At 42.9% G+C, this 22,699-nt stretch overlaps 1 protein-coding gene across 1 annotated transcript in view; it reads right to left on the bottom strand.

Moving 5' to 3' along the window:
- Positions 1 to 22,699, bottom strand: part of CASZ1 (castor zinc finger 1) — a 277,300-nt gene that overhangs the window by 232,411 nt on the left and 22,190 nt on the right. Inside the window, exon 3 of the mRNA XM_085079866.1 lies at positions 20,041 to 20,118. The gene's annotated coding sequence lies outside the window, so the exon portion shown is untranslated. The remainder of the gene's footprint in view (positions 1 to 20,040; positions 20,119 to 22,699) is intronic.

Below are 22,699 nucleotides of genomic sequence, written 5' to 3'. Positions count from 1 at the left end.
GTGAGGTAGTGTCAGAAAAGGATGCACCATTTTTGTGTAGCTAGCTTGTACAGAAGGATTTTCTCACCATAAGGAGGATTTTGGGAAATGCTGCCATTGCGATGGATAGTTTCCTCACTAGTTTGAGGAGACAGTGATCCACCAGAGCATGCAAGGGGCCAGCTGTGTCCTGCACCTGTAATAAAGAACATCCTACTGTCACAGTAAGTGAGTTGCTCCTTCTTTGCTGTAAGAGATCTGTCCTTGAGTACGGGCCAGGTTGTACAACTCGCGTGCACACAGCACTCCTTGACTTTGAGGATTCAGGCAATGGATGACTTGGTTATGCTGACAAAATAGTGCTCCTGGTGGTAGACATTATTTCCCCTGAGGAAGTGGTATACGCTGTGATGGCCAGTGTGCTCCCAGGCAAGATAAGCGAGGTCAGGGCTGAGAGGTTCTCATGGCACAGCGACACTGATCCAGCCCTTCCAATACACAAGTTTAGCTCAAACATTGTTCATGCTTAGTATTGTTTTCATTGGATGGATCATGACTGGATCATACAAATACTGAGTAGTAGCCCACACTAAGGGATATTTAATTCAAGGAAGGGGGATGATCTCATCTGTGAAGCAATGGCCTGTGAATCAGGAGATGCAGCTCCAGTTCCTAGCTCTGCCAAGACACTTTGGCTAGCCTGAGCAAGTCACTTCCTCGGGGCTCCAGTGGTAAATGAGAGATACTCCTGCTTCCTTTTCCTGCTCTTCCAACTGCAGTGCAAGCTCTTCAGGACAAGGACTGTTTCTAGCAATGCAATTATGTGGTACAAAGCATGGTGGGCCTCAGAGTTAGTTGGGGCTTTTATACTAAAATGTTAATCTTAATTATAGCAGGGAAAATAAATAAAACAACGAGCAGTAAATACGGTTATATTTTTGGTGAATGCTCAGGTTGCAGTTTTGTATACCAAAAGGATTTTTTAAAATCAGATTTTTGGCATTTGCTTTAATCAAAAAAGCTGTATTTGGTAGAAAACTGGTCATATAAATAAATATCACTGCTTTTGATACCACCAGTTGTTGCCCACTTACAAGTGATCCACACATTTTTATATTAATTCAGCCACACTGAGACTACAGAAGCTGAGCCTTAGCGCAAAGTGGCTATGCAGGCTATCAGCTGCCAGACTACATGGGACATAGTCTTGGAAACAGAACAGAGACCATCTTTTACCCTGCTTTCCTCTCAGTATTTGCTGTATCTGCCTGGAAAGTACCGAGTTCTTTTTGCTTACATTTCCCAGGGTGCTGGTGAGCAGACTGTGGTGCTCAACTGAGACACTCTGGGTTGGTGTTTTTGTCTAACAGTTACAGATGTTTTCCCCTGTCTCTGGGATGACCCTATGGTCAGGAACTGGGCCTTCTGCTCTTTGAGTTTGCTTTCATTTCTCAGTAGATACATCCTTTGCGCACAAATGGCACTTACTATGTTCATGCAGCAGTGTTTCTGCTATAGCTTGTACTGGTAATGCCTGTGAGTAGACTTCACTTTCCTTATGAGCAAACAGATCTCTCTGTGCCTTTGAATGTCCGTCAGTGACTGAAATTGCTTTGCTGCTCTTATCAGCATTCTTCCTTGAATTTCTGATTTGGGACAACATAGTGGAGGACTTTGGCAAGCATACTCTGCTCATACCTGGCTATATTTCTTTCTCTATTATTTCACTAACCTTGTGTAGCAGTTACTGACAAGGGAGAGCCACAATGCCTAATGCAAGTGTCTGCATTTGTGTAAGTGTCATGACATGTTTACAACTGTGTATCCCTGCATTTGTCAGCACATATCAGTATGTGCACTTGTTTAACTGTGTTTGTGTTTGCTTCTTGGTTTTGGCTTTGTGTAAGAATTTGTGAACATATTCTTTTACACCACAGTAGTGCACCTTTTTTCCTGGTGTGTGTGTGTGTGTGTGTGTGTGTGTATCTGTATGAAATGCTCCTTCTGTATTTATTTTGCTTTTTGTATGTTCCCTTGCATGTTGTTGAGGTGCTTATGCAAGCATGTTTCAGGATAGTTGTGCATTGATATTTGTTCCGAGTCGTGTGTCTTTTCCCATGTGTGTAATTCCCTGTCTCTGTCTCTGTGCTTCTCTGTATTTCCTGTCCATTTCCCTGCCTATGCTGTGTGCAGTTACCTGGATTTGTGCATGTATGTATCTCCTTCCTTTCATTGCATGAGGGTTGTATTTTCAAAGGGCTGGGTGCTGGTGAAATTGTTCGTCATTTTGCTTTGTCTTTATCTTTCAATGTTTTCCCTATGTTTGCATAAAGTAGACGCAGACTACAATTTGGTGATGAATTCTATGAATACTAATCTTAGGCTACCCTTGACCCTAGGGTCGGCTAAAGATCAAAACCAAACCATTTAATATTTTCCTTTTGCAGATCAATAGAAGCATAAATTCACTCTCAATGACAACTATAATTTCAAACAGATCTATAGGATGCATGCATGCATTTCCAGGATGAGCTGCTCATGCGCCTGTTGGGAGCACAAGAAAAAGAGTTTCTCTGTTGTTGTGAGTTTTGGGGGTTTTTTTTAACCATTGAACCTCTTTTGCCTTTTTTCTTTTATTGCTCTGAAACGCTATTTTCAGCAGCTGCTGTCATATAAATATCTCTTGTTTTTCTTCTCCTCTTTCCCTCCTAGTGAAAAGGGCAGGGGACCTATTGAAAATTCTGCTTTATCTCTTTCAGGAGAGTTCAAGTGCGGGTCGAACAATCGATTCCTCCTCCTTTTCTTTTTCAAGTTTCCTGTCGTTCTTTTGCCCAGATCAGCATTGAAGGAAAATAGGAAGGGCAGCCTGGAGTATGTGCATCTATACACCCAGAGAAAGAAAGGGAGAGCACATGAGTGTGCATTTGTGAGCATTTATAAAAATGTTTTTATATATATATACACACTCATCCACAGACATTTTTTCCTGTAGCTGTCTGTATGTCACAAACTCCCGACACCTTCTTGCAGTAAAACTATTGCAGAGATAGGAAAAGAAACCCTGGGAATGAGAAAAGTTTGGAAGTACTGTTCAGTTCTAAACCGGAATATTAACCCTTCCAAAAATTCTCATCTAGGAATTGCAGAAGCTTTTAAAGAAACGCATTAAGACAGTTCCTACAATTTTCCATGGTGGGGGGGAAAGAAGTGTTATTCTTCAAGCAGCATTTTTTCAGAAAAATAAATTCAGCTGATAATCCACAAATCTTTAAAGCTGCATTTAGTCTAAAAAAGCTACTTTTCAAACATTTTCACCAAATCAAAGGGGCAGGAGGGGGTAGAGGGGATAGACAGAAATATAAAAAACGCAAAACAAATGACACCATTAATCTGCCTGGATTTTCCACCTCATAGAACAATCTGTTTAGGAATGACTGAAATAAAGTGGAATGTGGTTTAGATTTTTCTCCTTTGCAATCACTCTCTGCAAATTCCTTGTTTATGGGGAAACACTAAAAAGAGGAGTTAGTCCCACCAACCCCTTTGCAAAATTAAAAAAAAAAAAAAAATTAAAAGGCACCATAAGCACAGGGAAAGAAGGGAGGGGGGGGTTTGCTTTGTGTAGGAAATAAAGACCGTAAAGTGAGGACTTTTATTGCTGGCAATCAGAGTATTGCTGCTGGCAGTGGCTAAAGGTGGAAAGCAAAGATGATTTAATTTATAGAAAGGACAAAGATGTCATGTAGCAGATTTAATCACTGAAAAGAAAAAAAGAAAAAACCTAGCTAACGTCATAATTTACATTTTGGGATAATAAAGAAGAGTAAAAGAAAGAAACAACTGAAAAACCCTGAATGGGTGGGAAAAAATGAAGGAAGATAAATAGATTTGCCTGTAAAACTAATAAATTAAAAAAAAAAAACAACAGAAAGCAAAACACAGCCCCTTGAAAGTGCTGGTAAAATGGACCATCGATTTTGGAATTCATCTGCATTTTGTATTTTAATAATGCTTACTCTCTCTCTCTCTCTCCCTCTCTCTCTCTTTTGCAAAATATAAAAGCTGATCTGATAAATATTAATTTGAACCATCATAATGTATTTGAAAATTCCAGCTAAAATGTCACCACATGGAACATTAATGTAATATTTCAAGGCCCTGAGAGCAATACTCATATTGATTGCATTTATTTCACTCTAGGGAGGAGAAATAATTCTTCAATGTGGGACACATCTGGTAGCCAAAGATGCAAAAGGCTGAGGGTAGAAATGCAAAATTATATGGGAAAAAACCCCATAACCTAACACCCTAAAACCAAAACAGAAGTACAAGTGAACCTGACAAATGCAACCCATTCAATCTTATGTTTCAGTTGTAGCGATCTTTTTTTTCAGAATAAGTCTCTTTGATTTTTTAGTTTCGAGGAAAAAAAAATCACAAAGCAACAAAAATTCCCATCATGTTTCTATGAATTTTTGGCATTAAAATCAACAGTATCATCACAAGTCTAATGAAAGAACGTGAGTAATTGGATTGCCCATTGGAAACACAGAAGCCAGGGTGAGAAGACAGCACAGCACTCAATCCTGTGAAACTTTGATAGAGGTTTCCAAGAAAGGTGCTCTTATCTGGGGAGCTACCTCTGAGGTTGGGGTTTGAACTTTGCAATACTGGTAACCCAAACATGAGTGAGACTGGGGCTATTTTCCCGGGATTCTGCAGAAGGAGCACAGAGACACTGTCTGTCTGGAGCCCCATAAAACAGATCTTTTCCTTGTCATTAAGAATATTGATGTTCATTAGGCCCGGGCGTCAATGAGTCTTTGTGCAAATGAAATGAAATCTGAGTCAAATTTTGACCCTGAGCTCAACACATAACCACTGATTGGCTGCAACTGGGGTCCTGGGGATGAGAGGGGCTCCCCCAGCACCAAAAATTCACCATCCCTATTCTGAGACAAAAAAATCTCTGCAAACACAGTCAAAGAGCAGTAAGGAAGAGCCTGTCCCTCCACCCCGCCAAAACACTCTTCATGTAAGGTGGTTTCTGATAAAGATGGAACTGATCAGGGCAAGTTTTAGCAGACTGTCAAGGCAAGATCTCCCCAGGTAAGATAAAGGTGGCCTCTGTCCCAGCTCCTGGCAGGGCAGTATCACTTTTGCAGGTAAGACTCCTTCTTTTAATCTGTTACTAGGGCTTTTCTCCTCCACCACGGGTCTGGGGTTGATGTTCCTGCTGGAAAAACTCCAGGCTAATGAAGCAAGCTCGAGCCCTGTAATTCACGGCAAGCCACTTTGATGGAGCACTTTCAGTGTTAACAGTGTGATGGGTGCTTTTCGGAGCTAATGCCTCACTGATATTAACAGCCATGCCCGTAGAGCAAAATCTGCAATGTAAAAGTGGGTGTCTTGCTAAATATTTACAGGCTTGCACATATTGCTGTCCCATTCATTTCCTTGACCTTTCATGAAGGAGGACTGAAAAGGAGATTCCAGGGAACAGTCCCCTCTGAGATACAAATGCACTACAGCCAAACTGGCTCCCCCGCTGCTGATAGCAAAACCTTGAGCTGAGGTCCCACTCTTTCCTCCCCAGCAGTTCATAAAATTAAGTCAAGTAAAGCCACCACATGCTGTGGGCAGACTTGGGCCCAAAATTTTTGAGCAGGGATAGAGGAATAGCTCCCAAAAGGAGAAGAGCCTTGTTATGAACTGTGTATAGGTCACTGAGGCATTTCACTGCAGACCAGCACGGAGGCCAGTTAGATCCTCAAACCCCTACAAGTTGATTCCAGGCGCAGCTGTTCCCAGAGGGAGGCAGAATTCCTCGGGAATTAGAGCTGGGAACCAATCAAGGAGACTTCTCAGTTCTGCATCCAGCTCTGCCACTGACCTGCCAGATGATCTTTTCCCATCTCTGCACCTCAGTTTCTCCTGACAGCATTTAGTATTAATACAGAACGGGTGTAGCAAACCCTCCTACATGAAGACGGGAGAGGGCATCGTGAGGCTTGTTTAATGCTTAGAAAGCACTTTGAGATCTGCAGATAGAGAGCGGTACACGGGAGCCAAGTATTATAATTAAACTTTATATAACCCAGCTTTGTAGAAACCACGGGGGCAGGAGCAGCAGCCACGGTACCTGCAGCACCGTGCAGCGGAGCGAGCCTGGGGCCGGGGCTGCGGCCGGGCACGGAGGGAGGCGGCCGGGCACGGAGGGAGGCGGCTGGGCGGGGTGCGCCGGGGGAGCCAAGAGCGGCAAAGCCTGGTTTTGTGCCCCGCTGAGCCTCACTCAGCACTCGCGCGGCTGAGCAGCCTCTGCATTCGCTCAAAATCACGCCCCGCCGAGCTGTCAAAATAGTGTGATGGCTGGTGCCGGCGCTGTCTGGCGGCCCGCGGCACCCGCGACCGCGCAGAGTTCCCGGCGAGCTGAACCGAGAGGAGCGAGCCGAGCCGAGCCGAGCCGAGTTGAGCCGAGCCGAGCCCACGGCTCCGGTGTGCCCCGGGCGCCCCCTGCTGCCCGTCAGCCCCGGGGCGCCGCAGGCGCGGCGCGGCACGGCCCGATCAGAGCGCCGGAGGGGTCTTCGGGAGCAAAGCGCCCCATAGCCAGGGCCGGGGGTGTGGGGGTTTTGGTCCAGATCCGGCCCGGCCGTGCTTACCAGGCTGCCTCCAGGCTGCAGACCCCAGGCTGAGCGCGAGGTGGAAGGAGGGTTGTCCAAAGAACAGTTATTAAGAGATGGTTTAATTAAGCCCACCAGGACTGGAAATCCTTGACAGAGAAGAGAATACTGCAAGAGATCAGTGAAGAGCAGCTGGATAAGCCAGCCCCACACACATACATGTGAAAAGTTGCAATGGTCAAACCGATTTTGTACAGAATTTACCACCCAGTTAAGGACTGAATGCGCACTGTACATTTTCTCTTACAGATAATCCTACAGTTCTGTGACTCTCCAGCTACATCAGCCCTGGTGCTTTTTCCAAAGATGCACCATCCGCAGACTGACTTTTATTCACAGATTTAGAGTTTTGTTAGTGCTTGGAACAGGAGAAATTAATTCTCTGCAGCTGGTCGGCCCGACTATACCTAGCAAAATCCAGTGCTCAAGGCAGGTAAGCACGGTGCTTTCTCCAGGCAGAGAAAGCCTGGAATTAGTTTTTTCCCCTGCTGTTCTCCTTATACACCCATGCAATACACAAGAATGCTGGGAGACTCTGTGGAGACCACACCCTCAGGAGGACAGGGCATTTCAAGTCCACCATGCCATAAGCCACCATGAGCTGCACAGCAGCAGTAAGAGCACATGGCTTAAGGTGGGCCTGCAGAGTGCTCAGAGAGGGACTCTGTAGAGATGGCTGTGCCTTAAACCACTCACAGGACAAGCTGACATGACCCTTTGAGTGCCATGACCTCAAGAGTCTCGTTCAGGGATGTGATGGTAATTTCTCCATTTCTCCAAGTATTGCACAAGGAAACCCCCTCCTCACAGTCTCTCCTCTGCCTACAATTTCATTCCTTGCCATTTGTATGGTTGTCAACTCCAAGTACCAGGACAGAGCTCCAGTTGAACAAACCCAGATGCTCCTATAAGCTTTCACTGAGTGTCTGTCACTAGAAGCAGAAGATTAAACAGGATAGTGGTGAAAAGGAAAGGTTATCATCCTGGTCTTTCTCATGAGTGATTTTGGGTCTGGGTCACAGAGGAAAATGGCATCAGAATAGCCTATACTCCAGAAAAGCAGCACCCTATCTGGCAACCTGAGCTTAGGAAAGAGCCAGGACAGGAAGAGCAGGTCAGGAAGGAGATGCAGTGGCAGAACAGCATGTCTGTGGGAGCTTAGATGGTGCATGCCTGCTGCTTCTCCGGGATGTGTCAGGCCCACACAAAGGGAGATAAGCAGCAATGCCTGGGGCAGCATGCAGGGATCAGGATTTCTTTCTCAGGATTCTTGCCAGGCACAGGAATGGGCCATGAACGCCCAGACCAGGTATTTCAAATTTGCTCTTACATTTCCTAGTGCTTCATAAGCCATGGATAAGGAAGACAGTAGAAAGGCAAGATGGAACATTGCAAAGAACATTTATAAAGGCCTTGGATCTCCATATCTCAAGGTCCAAGGGCTACAAGCCTGCAAGATGTTGACATAAAATAGCCTAGAGTAACGAAACCCCCCACTGATCTAGTAACTTTGCAGCAGCCCCATTCTTCCCCCTGAAGACCACATAGATGACCTTGCAGACCCTCAGCAAGGCAGCCTTCCCATCCGAAGCCAAAGTAGCCACCACACAGGGTTGAGGCAGGAGGTTGTTCCCAGGCAGATGCCCTCATTCACTTTAGGCACAGCCTCACAGCCTGTGGATGTGCTCATTGCCATCAAAGGCAGCCCCACCCTGGGGCTAAGCTTCAGAGTGTCTCATCAAGACCCACATCTCCAAGATTAATGACTGCCTACACTAGGACTTCTCCTTTATCCCAAAATGATCCCAATGCATGTTTCACATCCACATGCTGCTGAGTTCCATTCCTGCCTATGTCTATGAGTTCATGCCTTTCTTACCAATCTCTACTCCCAGCACCCCACCCAAGCCAACTTTTCTCTTTTTTCTTCTTCTGCCACACCTACCATATACTTGTCGGTATACTAAGGGTGGCATTGCAAGCCAGAGTCCCCAAGCATCTATGCCATTACCTAATTATTCCTGGAACTCCGCCTCTTCCAGGAGGCTTATGTACATGCCATTCTAATAGGAAACTTTCCCACAATTAGTGGAGGTGTTGGCATTGGGAGCATAGTACAAACCACAAAGTGTGGACAAGCCATTGCTGGAGATGGGAGTAGTGCACTTGAGCCACAGTGGGATCAGGCGAGGGAGTCACATCTCTCTCCTTATCTTCCGTTGTTCAATTTTAGAAGGAAACCAGTTGCACCTTGCCTGTCATTGTCCCTCTCATGAAAAAAAAGCGCTTCTCCTGGATTGAGAGCCTGCCCTGGAAGAGTTTTCTATACACTTTACACATAAGGATTGATGAATGTTGTGCATGTTATATTATCCCCAATATGTAGAGGAGAACACGGATACTGAGATTTGCTTACTAAGTGTTAATATCAAAAATGAAAAGCACCCTGTGCTCTCGGGGCACGCATGTGGAGCATCAGGCTGGGTGGCTTTGAGTCTAGAGCTGACCCACGAGAGCCAAGCATGCAGAAAGCATTACAAAAACCCTCAACATTATTTCAGACAATTAATGTGATTGCCTTCTCCTCCTCCAGCTTCACTACCCTTCTCTGGGGTCCCTCCCAGGTGCTGAGACCGAACATCTTCCCTTGGTGTGCACAGGGAGAGCCACAGATCTGTGGTGTCCCAGTGCTTCACTGCTGAGGCTGCAGCAGAATGAGGCAGAGTGATGCATGGGGACAGTGCTCAAAATATTTATAAATGGTTGCCACTTCCATGCTCTGCAGGAGAGTGATTTCACAGTAATGTGTGTGAATGTCACACAGACCCAAGGAGTGCTACTGCTTTGACTGCTAGCTTAGTTGCTGGGGGGGCGTGTTTCTTCTTTGCCCTCCATCCAGAGCCAGGGATCAGTGCAAGAGGCTGTACAGGTTGCTGCATGAAGATACAATAGTACTTTACTAGCTAAGACATGTCCATCACACTGCAAAGGATTCTCCACATGTATTTATAAGCTACAGAGAACCACGTTCTTTTTGTCCCAGACTTAGTGACAGATTAAGTCACTGGTCACCTGTCACTGCAGCATCCTGCTTGACTGGATTCCTGGAGCCCTGATGTCCCAGTCTATGCACACCACTGAAGCGGTATAGAAAAGGACTGTACCACATTCTTCTGAGAAGTTTTTTCCAGGGTAGATGGGGCACAGAATTGTCCCCAGATTGCGTGTACCTAAATTACAACATATGCTTAAGTGCCCTACGGACTGGTGGATCAGTGAGTGGCAGAGGACCGGCCCTGAGTTTGGGTTAGCACCCAAGCCACAAAGTGACAGGTGTACATGGAGACTGGAACACCTGGCTGTGTCTGACCCCTATGAAGCTCACAGCAGTTTATCTCATGCTGTGCCAGACCCTAATGTGGTCATTCTTCTCAGCTGAGCCCACACTGGCATTGCTGTACTGCTTCCCATCTTGAGCCTGCCCCGAGACATCGCTCCTGTGTGGACCTGCTCTACGTGCCACAGAGAGTCTCTCTAAGGCAAAACCACGGAGAGCCCTGGAGACAGTCATGGCTAAGTGACACTGTGAGCTCCACATTCAGCACAGGATTGGATCAGAAAATGCTGTAAATCTCCTTTGTCGCTTTCTATGGATCTGACCAAATATTCCTAGGCATTTGCCCTGCACTGTCCTTGCTGTTAACTTAAGAGTTGCAAGCATTGGCTCTCCTTCACTCCCCACCACTGATTCATTTGGTTTCTTGGCAGGTCAAAGAGAAAGGTGGGCAGAAAAGCTATATTTAATTTCTTGTTAAAGTATTGTGGCAGAATAGGGAAAGGGTTAGTATGTAAGTATGAGAGGTACTGTAAGATAAAAAAAAAGCTTTGTCCCAATTTGCTGTTGTACCCCATTCTTTTTTTAAGGGGTATTTAATGAGTGCGATTTCCCCTGTATCCTCTGTGGGCAACACATGCCCGGTTCACTTCATTTACGCAGCTAGAGCATGTTTTATTAATCTGGAGTCTCAACAAGGTCCTTTACTTCTATTAATTTATTAATATCGCTAATTAAATATCATATTCACAAATGTAAATTTCCTAATAGTGTCCCTTTCATTTTCAAATAAAAAAAAAAGAAGAAAAAGCAGTAGTGGCTTGTTATGTTAGTCAATTGAAAGCAATTCAGATTAATCAGGAGAGTGGGGCTGTCTTGTGTCTGCAGAGGGAGGGCCGCTCTCAGTTTGCTTTGGGGCAAATATCCTCATTCTACCAAGAGCTTTAAAAATTAGATTTCAAAGCAGGTGCAAAATGATCTGAGTCGAGTAAATGGAAGGGGGTGGGAGAAGGGGAAAGCAAAGAGTTTGGTGTGTGTGGGAAGTGGTACCAGGAAAATAACAACTGGCACAGTAGAACTGATGAGGGTCGAGGGCACACCATAGCCAAAGCCCAGGGCCAGCACTGGTGTAAGGGAAGGAATAACTTAATAGGCAGCTACGAAGCCTGGAGAGTGGCTGGTCCTGTGTGGAAAGGATCGTGGGAGGTGACTGGCCCCTCTGGATAAATATAGTTGTTGTGGGAGGTCCAGCATCTGAATTGTATTTTGCATGTTTTCCATGCTGACACTTTTAGCTATGTATTTATATATACGTTTGGGGAGATGCGATGATCTGCGTGTTGGGATGACTGGCCTGGTGTTGCATTAAGGAAAGTTTTAAAAATACATTATATTGTTTTTATTATTAATGGTAATGATAGGGGCCTGTTCGTTATCTTTCCTTTTGTTATGAGCTCTGTAATCTGAGGATGCTGTGGCAATGTGAAAGGGATAATGCAGTGATACTGCTCAATTTGGTTCTGTTTAAAATTCCATCCTTCCTGATATTTATGATCAGAACCCAAGAAAATGACATTTAGTTGCCTTTTTTCAAAGAGTTTATCAAAAGCAGAGAAACCATTCTTTGCATCCATTATGCAAAACAGATCTCTATTAAAAAATCCTTATACTCATTGTGTAGATGGAGAGACATAAGCCCAGAAGGCAAAATACAAGCCCTAAGGTTATTGCTAAATGTCTCTTCAGATCCCAGCCCTTTTCCCAGGTTAAATTCTAAACCATTTGCAAAAAGGTACAAAACAGTACATTATGAGAAATTTGGGTGCAGAACATGGGCCACCCAGTATTTCATCTCTTGCTTGAAATGCTAGACTGCCCTAGCCCAAAGTAAGAAAATTGTTAGAAGGGTACACACTGAAACAGGGGAAAATACAGCTCTCTCCAGGCAGGTAATTCTTTTTCTGTACACAGAAAGAATCCCCGAATGAAAATCCACTGATGACTCCAAGATGCCTAAATGAATAACAGCACTGACCAGATCCATTGCAGCTGAGAGCCAGAGGGTGACACTCCCTCAGATGCAGTCGGACCTGTACCTTCTGAGACAAACAGGGAAATAGGGTCCTATTCCAGACACACATACTGAATCCTGGCAGCTGCCCAGCTTTTGCTGGTGTGTTGCATGTCCACGCCAAGGCTTGTGAAGGGTGAATGCCATGTAACCTGGATGGGCTGTTTTAACAGAGTGAGGTATATGTCATGTGGAGGGGTAAGTCTAAAGGGGAAGAGAAGGGAACAAACCACCGCAACAAAATCCCTTTTCAATCTCCCACAGAGTGCGGAGACAACACAGAAAGTCCTGGCTGAACTGGAAGGAACTGGTTCTTGCCACCTCACACACACTGGTCTCCAGCTGTTAATGATCTCTGTTGATCTGAACATCATTTCCTCTGCATCCTGGTGTGTATAATTGAGTGGGTCGGCAATGGGGAGACAGCACTTCCACTTTCCCAGTCAGCACTTACTAGTAACCAGCCTAATATCAGCTCAAGAAATGTTGCTGAGGTATTGGCTTCTGATGCCATGTTATCTCTCCAGTTTGAGAAAGTATAGAGCTCACCTCCTTGTGCAGATATAATAGGAGAGGACATCACCTTAATTCCACCTCCATTAGACCTCAGAGAGTCAACTGTGACCCCCCGACCTCATCAATATTCAGAGCTTGACAAAAAAAGGCTATAACTGGGGAAGTCAGAAATAATGTAATGCAGTATTGATTATTTTATGGTACGATTAGGTGTAATTACATCTCTCAAATTTTATTTTAATGTTACTTTATACTACTTTTAGCCTTTTAAAATTATCCAAAATATCTCTATTTAATGGAATGAACATGCCTTCAATTTAAATGTGAAACACTCTTTTTCTGCTAAAGTGTGACCTCAATATATTTGAAAACATAAATTACTGCTATGTATGAACCATAAAAAATGAATGATGAATTTAATTCTGGTGAAGCGTGAGGGACTGGGAATGCAATAGGGAAATACCGTTTTTCCAGAGGAGAGCGGACAGCCAAAGTGGAGAGAAGGAGGCAAAATATGACCTTCCCTAACACTGAATGGGACATGTCACGTGAAGGACTTGACTTTGGACTCACAGACCAAGGGCAAAAATCATTTATTCCCTGGATCAAGTCCTCAGCTGGCCTTGGTCAGCATAGCTTCACCGCAATCAAAGGCGTGATACCGATTTACGTCAGTGGAGATCTTAGTCTGCTGTATTTGCTTGGTATTTGATTCCCTCCAGCTTTTTTAGATGTGCAGAGGCGAATCTTCTGGCGAGAGATCCACAGGGTAACCTCAACTCTTCATCTTTCAGAACTCTTTGCACTGCCAGATTACTATAAAAGGACCTTTGCATAAACAAGAACAGGGTCATAAGAACCCAACCGAACCCTCCTGTCTCTCATTTGCCAGTATCACCTCACCCATTATTAGAACTAATTACATTCATTACTAGGATCTAGGAGCCTTAGTCTTGAACCAGATCTCCATTACTGAAGAGATGAGACAACTGAATTTCCCCATTCTCAGAGCCTTCTCTAACACACCAGTGTTTGGATCTCTGGGCGTTATCACAAGGGATTTATTAATAAATTACGATAGGCCAAAACTGCTTCCTCGGTGACCACAAAGAGGGGTGATTTTGCTACTGGTACCCCCGTTTTAAATGGAAACTATGCCTGGACTTCACTGCTGGACTTCAGCAGTGCCACCAAGTCCTCTGAACACTTACTGTGCAAGTGTAAGTTCAAATTTCATCTTGATAGCCTTCCTAATTTCCAACACCAAACATTTCCTTATTTTACATCTTAACATGCAGGTAGGGAAGAAAGTATGCTGTCAACCATAAGTGTATATAACAGTTCAAGTTTATGCTTGAGGAGAGGAGAAACAGGGTGGCTAGAAGGGTCACTGATAAGGGTCTTAGAGCTCCTTTAGGCCAGTGTGAGTGACAGACTTAAATACAAGCAATTTTCATATTAGTTCCCCACCTCTTGCCTCTCACCCACTGAAATAATTTAAGTCTAAGCTTTCTGTTTCACTGGGGGTTATAAAGAAGGTGCGTAGGAAGAGAAATTAGACAGACAGACAATTCAAATGTAACTGCAGGAGAATCTCAGCGTCTGTGCTAATGTATTCCCTACATTATTTGCAAATGGAACAATCCCTACACATTCAGGTATCAAATATGATAACATTCAGAGCAGAGTTATCCACCACTGCATCTCTTGGCTACACACTGTGAAGGGCATTGCATGGTGAGCTGGAGAGAGAGCTGGATGCAGTTAGCAAGTCATCCCGGCTGGGGATTCACTGATCCCTGAGGTCAGTGGCCTGCAGCTCCTAACAAGCTGCACTGTTAACATACATCTTGCCCGAGCACAGGCTTTCAGGACTAACTTGGAATTCTGTTAAACCGTATACCAGATTGGAACAAGTTCCTTTGGAGGACAGTTAGAAAGGGAATAGGTCTTACCACAGGATAAAATACAGCTATGTTCTTTTAACTCGCCAAGATAACTTGAGGCAAAAGTCTGTAAACTACCTCAATCGTTAAGAAAATATGGGAACAAATTTATTCACCTGAAACAATGTAATGTGGGGAGCTCTGTCCTGCTGAATGGTTTATTCAGTAAATTTCAGAGAAAGGCTTAAGTAAGACCTTAAGTAAATTATCCATGTGTGTAAGCATTTCATATTCTGTTTTATATTTCTTTCTGTTGATATAAAAAGCTCTAGGTAGTTCAAAACTGAGGAGAGCACTAGGATATGATATCCTACCCCATCTTACATGGCAGCTCAGTAAGATCTTCCACCCTGAAAAGTGCTTGTGCACTGCCTTTTGACAGTCTAGAACAAGCCCTGATCTTTTTAGCCAATTCTATTGGACTTCTGCTCAGAGGAGCAACCTTAACAACAAGTATAGAAGACAAAGTTCGGCCTCAGCAGCAGCACAAGGCTGGTTCAAATATCAAATCGGTTCATTTGTGGGAAATATCAGAGCAGATTCAAGTCTTGCAGAAGAAAGCTGACACCAGTAGATTTGGTAGGCTGTTCTGAAGGAGCTCCATTTTTAAACATTAATCCACAAACCATTATGTAAATTTCTTAGGTGGGTTTTCCCTGGCACAATTGGATCAGCTCCAGTCAAACTGTGCAAGTTTATGGAGAAGACAAAAGTGGTAATTTTATGTATGTGAAGCAAATTAACTGTCTAGTCTGGCCATTTTCTGAACTTAAGCATCTTGAAACTCATGTACCCCTTCTCAGCACCTCTTCAAACTGAGAATGTGATGCTGTGTAAGTGGTAATTGCAGGGATCATTCCTGAGAGCTTTGTAAGGCTGGTCTTTGTTCCAGAACTATTGATATGGACTTACCGTGAAGGACCTGCCTGTTTAATCCACAACTTTTCAAAACACCTGCCAGCAGTTCAGTGAATTCAGCAGCCAAACATCCCAGGATGCTCATCAGCCGGAGTTGCTGATTTGTTGCTATCCATTTTTTCAAGTGTTCCCTTATCTGCTTTACATCAACAGCCAGGGTGCCAAGATGCTCATTACTTCCTAATGGTCCATATTCCATTTCTATATTTTTCCTCTTAAAGACCAATTAAAAAAAAAAAAGTTAAGTAGCTCAGCCATTTTAGAATCACCATTGATTCCAGCTCTCTCCTAATTTATTAATGGGCTTACCCTCTCTCTTGTATTTCTTTCCCCTGATATACTTGGAAGAGCTCTCATTATTTATTGTAGCCCTTTGGGCCAACATTTACTTCTTGTGCTTCCTACCTACACAGAAAGCTGGAAAGGTTTCTCCATTTGCCTGCTGGCTTCTTCCCCATTGCTGAATGAGTTCAGAAATCTAAAGGTTTTCAAATTTGAAAACGGAGGAAGTTCTGTATCATTCCTATTTAAGTCCCACCAACTCTGGCAAGTCTTGGAGATTAGAAATTGCACAAGTGAGGATGTTCAAGTATCTAAAGAGCAAGAAAATGATATAGTGTTTTAGGAGCAGTCTATCTAACACAGATTCTGTTACCATTACAAGGGCTTTGAAGAAAAAGCGCAAGAAATCTGACAAAATTAAACTAAAAATAATTTGAGTCCCCAGAAGACTCCACCAGCTCCAACCAGAACAAATCAAATAGTCAAGTTCAGCATTAGAAAGTGTTCCAAGGGAGCTGGGCACATATTTTTCCTGGTTTTTCTCTGTATTTTGGGAGAATCTCCACCTGTGAGGATAATTGCATTGGCTTCCAGGACTTACTTGATTTTCTCTCTTTTCAGATAAGCAAATTATTCATAAGACTAAAGTAGAGAGATACACTCCTCCCTGGCCACAATCAAGTTTCCCATCAATTAAGCAAATTGACATGAGGTTTATCAATTTCCCATTTGTATTTCCAAAAGTACTATGAAAACAATTCTTCAAAATGATATCCAAACTAACTTTGTCCGGCAAAGGAACTTCAGGAAAAGCTTTAGAAGATAAAATTGCTAGAAAGTATTACCAGCAATAGAAAATCAAACAAATATAAAAAGGGTTTTTAAGAATAAGGAAGGACGGTCTTCAGACAAAGTATATCACACAGACAGGCACTGAGAGAACACACGGGTCAGATTAACATTCACAAGCCCATTCTAGAGAAAAATTGTTTCTACAAAGATTTCAGGTAAGTCTCTCTAAATTTCCAGTAAATGTTGTAAAGCAAACAAAGAAGAAAAGGATGTTTATGAAGGCACAAATAAAAGGTATAGATGTACACAAATGCGTATGTAGGTACACCGGCTTGCAGCAGAGCATTTCTCCATAGGTATATACATGCAAACAAAGAGATCAGCAGCTCTTTGCTATTGGTCTTCCTCTACCTCTAGTGCACAGCAGTGACAGAAAAGGCTCCCAATGGCCTTTTATGACCACACAACCTGTCATACCAGGCTATGTATGGAGTCTGCTCTCATTCTGGCTCAGATTTAGAGCAAGATGACTAAATAATAACTTGCAATTGTGTTTACTTCCAATCTTATCCATTTTTTTTTAATTTCATCTGCAGAAGCAGGAGTGTAATCCAGTGAGCAGCAATGTTAATCCCAAGGGAATGCCAATCCCTGGGGATAGCCAAGGCCCTGCTTTCCATTTAACAAATATGCAGCGACTGGTTAGGCAAATTGTGTATCTGCATTTCCTATGAATATCCCTGACCCTCTATTCCCAGCTCTGTTTTCTATTTAAAGTCGGCATGACGCATGCTCAGAGAGATCCAGGATGCTCATCCCTAGCAGAGAGTACAAATATCAGTTCTCCTGAGATAATTCAGTTTATCCATTATCATAATCTGCAGCACAGTAGCACCTAGATGTCATACAATGCTGAATGGACAGATGCTAGAGGGAAGCTCCTATCCAGAAAAAGAGAAGTCTGAACAAACAAACACACAGAAGGAAAACAAATCACAGGGATAGAAAGCCTTCCTCTCCTTGACCAGGCACACACAGCATGCCAATGGCTGAGCTACTTTGGAAGAATTCCTGATCTCAAAATCCACAAGTATACATGAACAGCTAAAGGCTTGAGTGGCACTCTTTGGGTAGACACTCAAATCTCATTAACAAACAGGACAGATCACCAGCTTCCCATACCTGATGCTTCTGTTCTTTACTGTATCAGCACTGAATGGCACAGAAACTCCAAATATAGCAGCTTAGGAATCTCTTGCCTATTCCCTACTTGCCGGCAAAAAAGCTTGTTTTGATATTTGCAGGAGCAAATTAATTTGGTATTCCTGATAAGATCTCAGACACACCCCAATGACACTTACACCCACAGCCACAGAGGCCGATAACATCATCAGCTGACTTCTCAGCTCAGCAGCAGTCTTTTTCACCCGTTTCTAGGATTATGAAATACATATTTTGTGCGGCTGGCTAATGCCAAAGTTACAAAATCCATGTAATTAAGATTAATTTAAGAGCTGGATCGGATCAACTTGTGGCATCCACCCATTAATTAAAAGAAACACTTTGAATTTCAAGAGGCTGACTTAATATTTCACTCTGTGCTGGCACTGTTAACCTCAAATTGGCAGGTGAGATGTGAGTGCCCAGGTGCAAAAGGCTAGGGGCAATTGTTTTGGGAATGCTGCCTGCATCGGGAGACAGGTGCCCTCTTCTGGAAGGTGCCAACATACTACCTGTATGGGCTACTGGATTCCCTGCTTCCATTAATACCTGTACATATACTCCTGGCTAAACGCACACATGCATAAAATCTATGTACATAAGTCTGTGTAAAAGTATATTTGACACACATCTTTCTGATGACCCACATAAGCTGTATGTAGATGGTTACCTGCAATAATGACATGTTTGATGTATGACCAGAATGTTTATGAAAGTTTGAGCTTCTTACTACATATGCATATGTATATTAGTTCTACAGATTATGTGATGTCCACATGTGATAGATTTTATGAGCCATGTAAAGGCAACGCTGAAATGAGTAAGTGTTCCAAGTTGTAGGGTAAGTATTTCAACCAAGTGGAAAAAACAGTGACGAACTTTCTGCACAAGTTTATATGGATGGCTTTGTAGGTTCTTTTAGCATCCTGCCTGCCCAGTTCATCTAATATTTCCATAGAATCTGACCATTTTTATTAACTATTTGCAGTGTCCTAGCATCTAAATTCTTAATCAATCTGACATTGCCTTTGCTGCATAAACAGGAAGGTAACCTACAAACTGCCCTGAAGAGCTCACAGTTGATGGTACAGAGTGTTAAAACCACACTATATGCTGAAATGTAAAACTTCAGGTCCCAAGATTACCTTTCATTTGGAATGGGTCCATTTACCCCCTGGGAACAAAATGAGAAATAATACAGATTTGGAATAACCTAATTTTCCAATTTGACTATGTTGATCACCTCATGCATGCATGGGAATATGAACAAAGATGCATATATGCACCTTGGGACATACCGGTGCATATGCACATAAGCACATTAATTCAAAGAGGAAGTTAATTTGGTAAGATTATGTACGTGCACATAAAGTGTGTCAAATGTCCAAGGATGTGGAGATACGTGCATATATATACAGAAATTGCATTTAGATGACCATATGAACATGTCTATGAAATCTCTTAAGAAAACTTGTTAGATAAGACACAGCTTCTTTATAAACAGCTGGAAAGATACTTAAGACCAAATGTTTTTCTTACTGTCACATTACCAAAAAGTTAAGAATCTTTTCCAAATCCAGATTTTCTCTTGATTCTACAGCTGCTGAGTTGGTTGTTTTATGTATTTTTTATAATTTGAATTGCTCTCATGCAAAGACGTGGTTTTAATTAATTTAGAACAAAACCTGTCCCTCTTCTTTTTATGACAGGGTCTTCTTTAGGGGAAAAAAAATTTCACCCCAATATAGCACGGCTCTCTTCAGCACCTCCTGTTGGGTGCAGTTAGACTCTTAAATATCCCATCATTTAACCCACAGCCGTGGCTGAATCAGAGATCAGTAAGCCACTTAGAACAGCTTCTGCTGGATGAGATGTAAACCAGCCACTGTCTTTCTACCTTATTCTCTCTATCATTCCATCAGCACTCAGTGATGTCTGAGTACAACGCTTTGATCAAACCAGTAGTTTCCCTTACAAACATCACCGTGATCCATATCCAACTATCCTTCAGCGGGGCAGGCTCCAACACCCCTTATTAGTAGCTTTGTATTTGCAGAATTGTGGCAAGTACAGCTGGATAAGAACTTGCATATGTTTAATATAATCTAAATAACTGAGCAACTCCTGGATTTTGTTTAGTTTACAGATTGGCTATTCCAAATTCTATTACTCTTCTTCATTGCCTCTCCTGACAGCTTGATCAAGAGAGGCAATCCAATAATTTACATTTCTGATATTAAAGCAAGTTACAAACAAATAAAGTAATCAGATACAATAATAATCAGACTGGTATAATGTCACCTGTCTATGAAAGGCAGCCACATCTGGAGCACAGTATAACAAATGTTCAGAGCATGGCAAAACTGCTGTCCAGTGTGTCTGCAAAGGAAAGGAAGAATCTGATTAACGTGTTGTCCCATACCAACTCTAAATCAATTAACAGATTTTATTTTTAAATAGGTATATCTGAAGTTTTACAGCTTGTGTCTGAAAGCAGGCTAGGGATGAAAACATTTATTCGATGTTATCAGCAAGCAATCCAATAGTAGTTAGAAGCAAAATCTAGAATTAAGCAACACCGCATTGTCTATGCTTCTAGCACCTCTTCTCAGTTATGCTTAAGGGTACAGGGAGATCTTTAACAAGCAGTGATAGTCGGAAGGTCACCCAAATGAACCTGCAGAAACTGCTGTAACTAATAACCAACACAAGTTTCCACGGTGAGGATTGTAACACAGCCACCTCCTCTGATACCAGCAGATCCCTGCCCGGCTGATAGGCACAAAGGCTACCTGCACCTGAGGCCAGGACAAGGCAGCAGATTTTGAGGTGTCAGTGTACTCTACATGTGTTCTCATTCTCGGGGAAAATGTTCATGATTATTTCATTTTGTGGCAGTAATGGAAAATACATTTTAGGGCTTGTGTTCTGCATTTGCAATTCATGTTTCCATACATGATTACATTAAGTCTGTGTTCTGTCATTTTTGATGAATGTAGCTTGTTTTCTGTAAAAAACTGACTCTGGGATGGAAAGTGACAGAAGTGAAGCTGTAACAAAGGATAATCAATTTTTTAAGACCAGCACCAAATGCAGAGGAAGTCCCTGAATGTCTCTCTGAAGCTGGGGACCTTTCAGTCACTGGCTGAAGTATGACCCATTCCTGTCACCATACTGCTTCTGGCAGTCACAGGGCAGCAGTGGCTAGTACTGCTTTCTTCTTTTGCCAAAGTTGATAAACTAGCTTTTCATTAATAGGTCAGTGGCTGAGAGCAATTTTGTCTCTGTGAACAAATGTACACAGGTAAAGAGTGAGCAGAAAAAGCAGGCAGCAGTGGGTGAGTTTGGTTTGCTTATTAGTGCAATAACATCTCAGATCCTCTGGTATGTCATGCTGAAAAACTAACAGAGACCCCTGTCTCTCCCAAAGTCAAAAAGCAAAGAAATAGGGGGGGAAGAAAGGCATGAGGAAGAGAAGTGATTTGCTCAAAGGTAACTCTTGGCGGCTCCATTGGAAAGTATCAGAGCTGGACTGAAGGTGACAACCCAAAGGACTTACTCAACAGTGACTGCAGACTGGAAAACCAGAGTAATGCATAGGCTGGAGTTTTTAGCTGATCTTATTCAGACTGACATTTCAAATAAGAAAAATTGATCCCACATATTTGTGGGAACATAGGGTTCTGCTGATGGCAGAATCATTAAACTTGTGTGTTGTTTTTGTTCAGATGGTCATGAGTCTGCTCTTGACCTCTGAGACTCATCCAGAAACCACCCTGAATTTGGGGAACTGACACAAGAGTTTTCCTGCCTCCTAAAAACTGAGACTAAAGCCTCTTGACACACAACTCAGTCTTATTCTGCTATTCAAAATTCTGACTCGGACTACAGTGGAAGAAGTTGTAAGGCTGCTGGATTTGCTTCTGCCCCCCTCCTCCAGGACATGTGCTCACCATAAGCAGATGGTTTCAGAGATTAAGTTCTAAGGAGGCATTAGCAGGAATATCTGCACACAGCACCCAAGCAGCTGCCTGTGCTCACACCTGTTCGAATTTTCACAGCTTTCAAAGAACCAGTGTTCAATGCTTATTTGCCCTTTCCTTTTTAGGAAAATCGAAGCTTTGAGGCCAAATGCAGAACCAGCTTCTACAGGCACTCAGGCTTTCTTCCTTTTGCAAACAGATTCCCTGGAGCTGCACCTCAGTCTAGATTTTTAGCTATTATAGTCAGGTTCTGAAAGAGAATCCATCGATTGTTACTGCAATCCAGAAACTGCAGTAACAAAGAGAGCTGCAACTTAGGTAGAAGTCAAAAGCCCTTATCACAGGAAAGGGAACTCACAACTGTTCTTTACCTTTCAGTAATAAAATAAAATTTATTGGATCACAACTGAAAGACCAAGGGACCCACCCTTTACACTTCAGTGTATTTCTTTGGTCATGTTTCTTCTGGTCATCAAATTTAATTCAGAGAGATCATTAAGAAAAGTGGCAGCAGGTAGCACTGGGGACTCTTAATGGTGGCCTCCAGCTGCTGGGCACACAGTTAAGAATGTAACCCCAGGTTCTGTGCTACTGAGAATGCTGTCTTGTGTCATGTGATATCACCGAACGAAGTTGGAGATGCTGAGCTTTGGTCACTTTCTGCAGGAAATGGGAAAGGGATCTTCCTTCATAAGAAGAATTTAGGCACAATGTAATCTTGGCACTGGGAAATGCAGCCAGCCCACACAAATAACAAAAAAATCATCAGGAAAGCAATCATGCTTGAATTTCTCCTTGGTTTAACCATACTCCCCACCAAATAAGTACGTACTATTCAGTCTACTGTGCTATTCAAGTTGCCATACAACAGGTAGTAGAAAAACTGTAAATACATACAATAATGACCACTTAATTCATTTGGGTGTACCTATCTGTGGGAAGACAGGAGATGAGTAGTCTTTCTTCAGTATTTGTGA

This window comes from Lichenostomus cassidix, chromosome 21, assembly GCF_008360975.1.
Source record: "Lichenostomus cassidix isolate B80296 chromosome 21, HeHo_3.0, whole genome shotgun sequence".
NCBI classification, from domain to species: Eukaryota; Metazoa; Chordata; class Aves; order Passeriformes; family Meliphagidae; genus Lichenostomus; species Lichenostomus cassidix.
The sequence above is the reverse complement of the archived record's forward strand: the minus strand, read 5'-3'. Positions and strand labels throughout refer to the sequence as shown.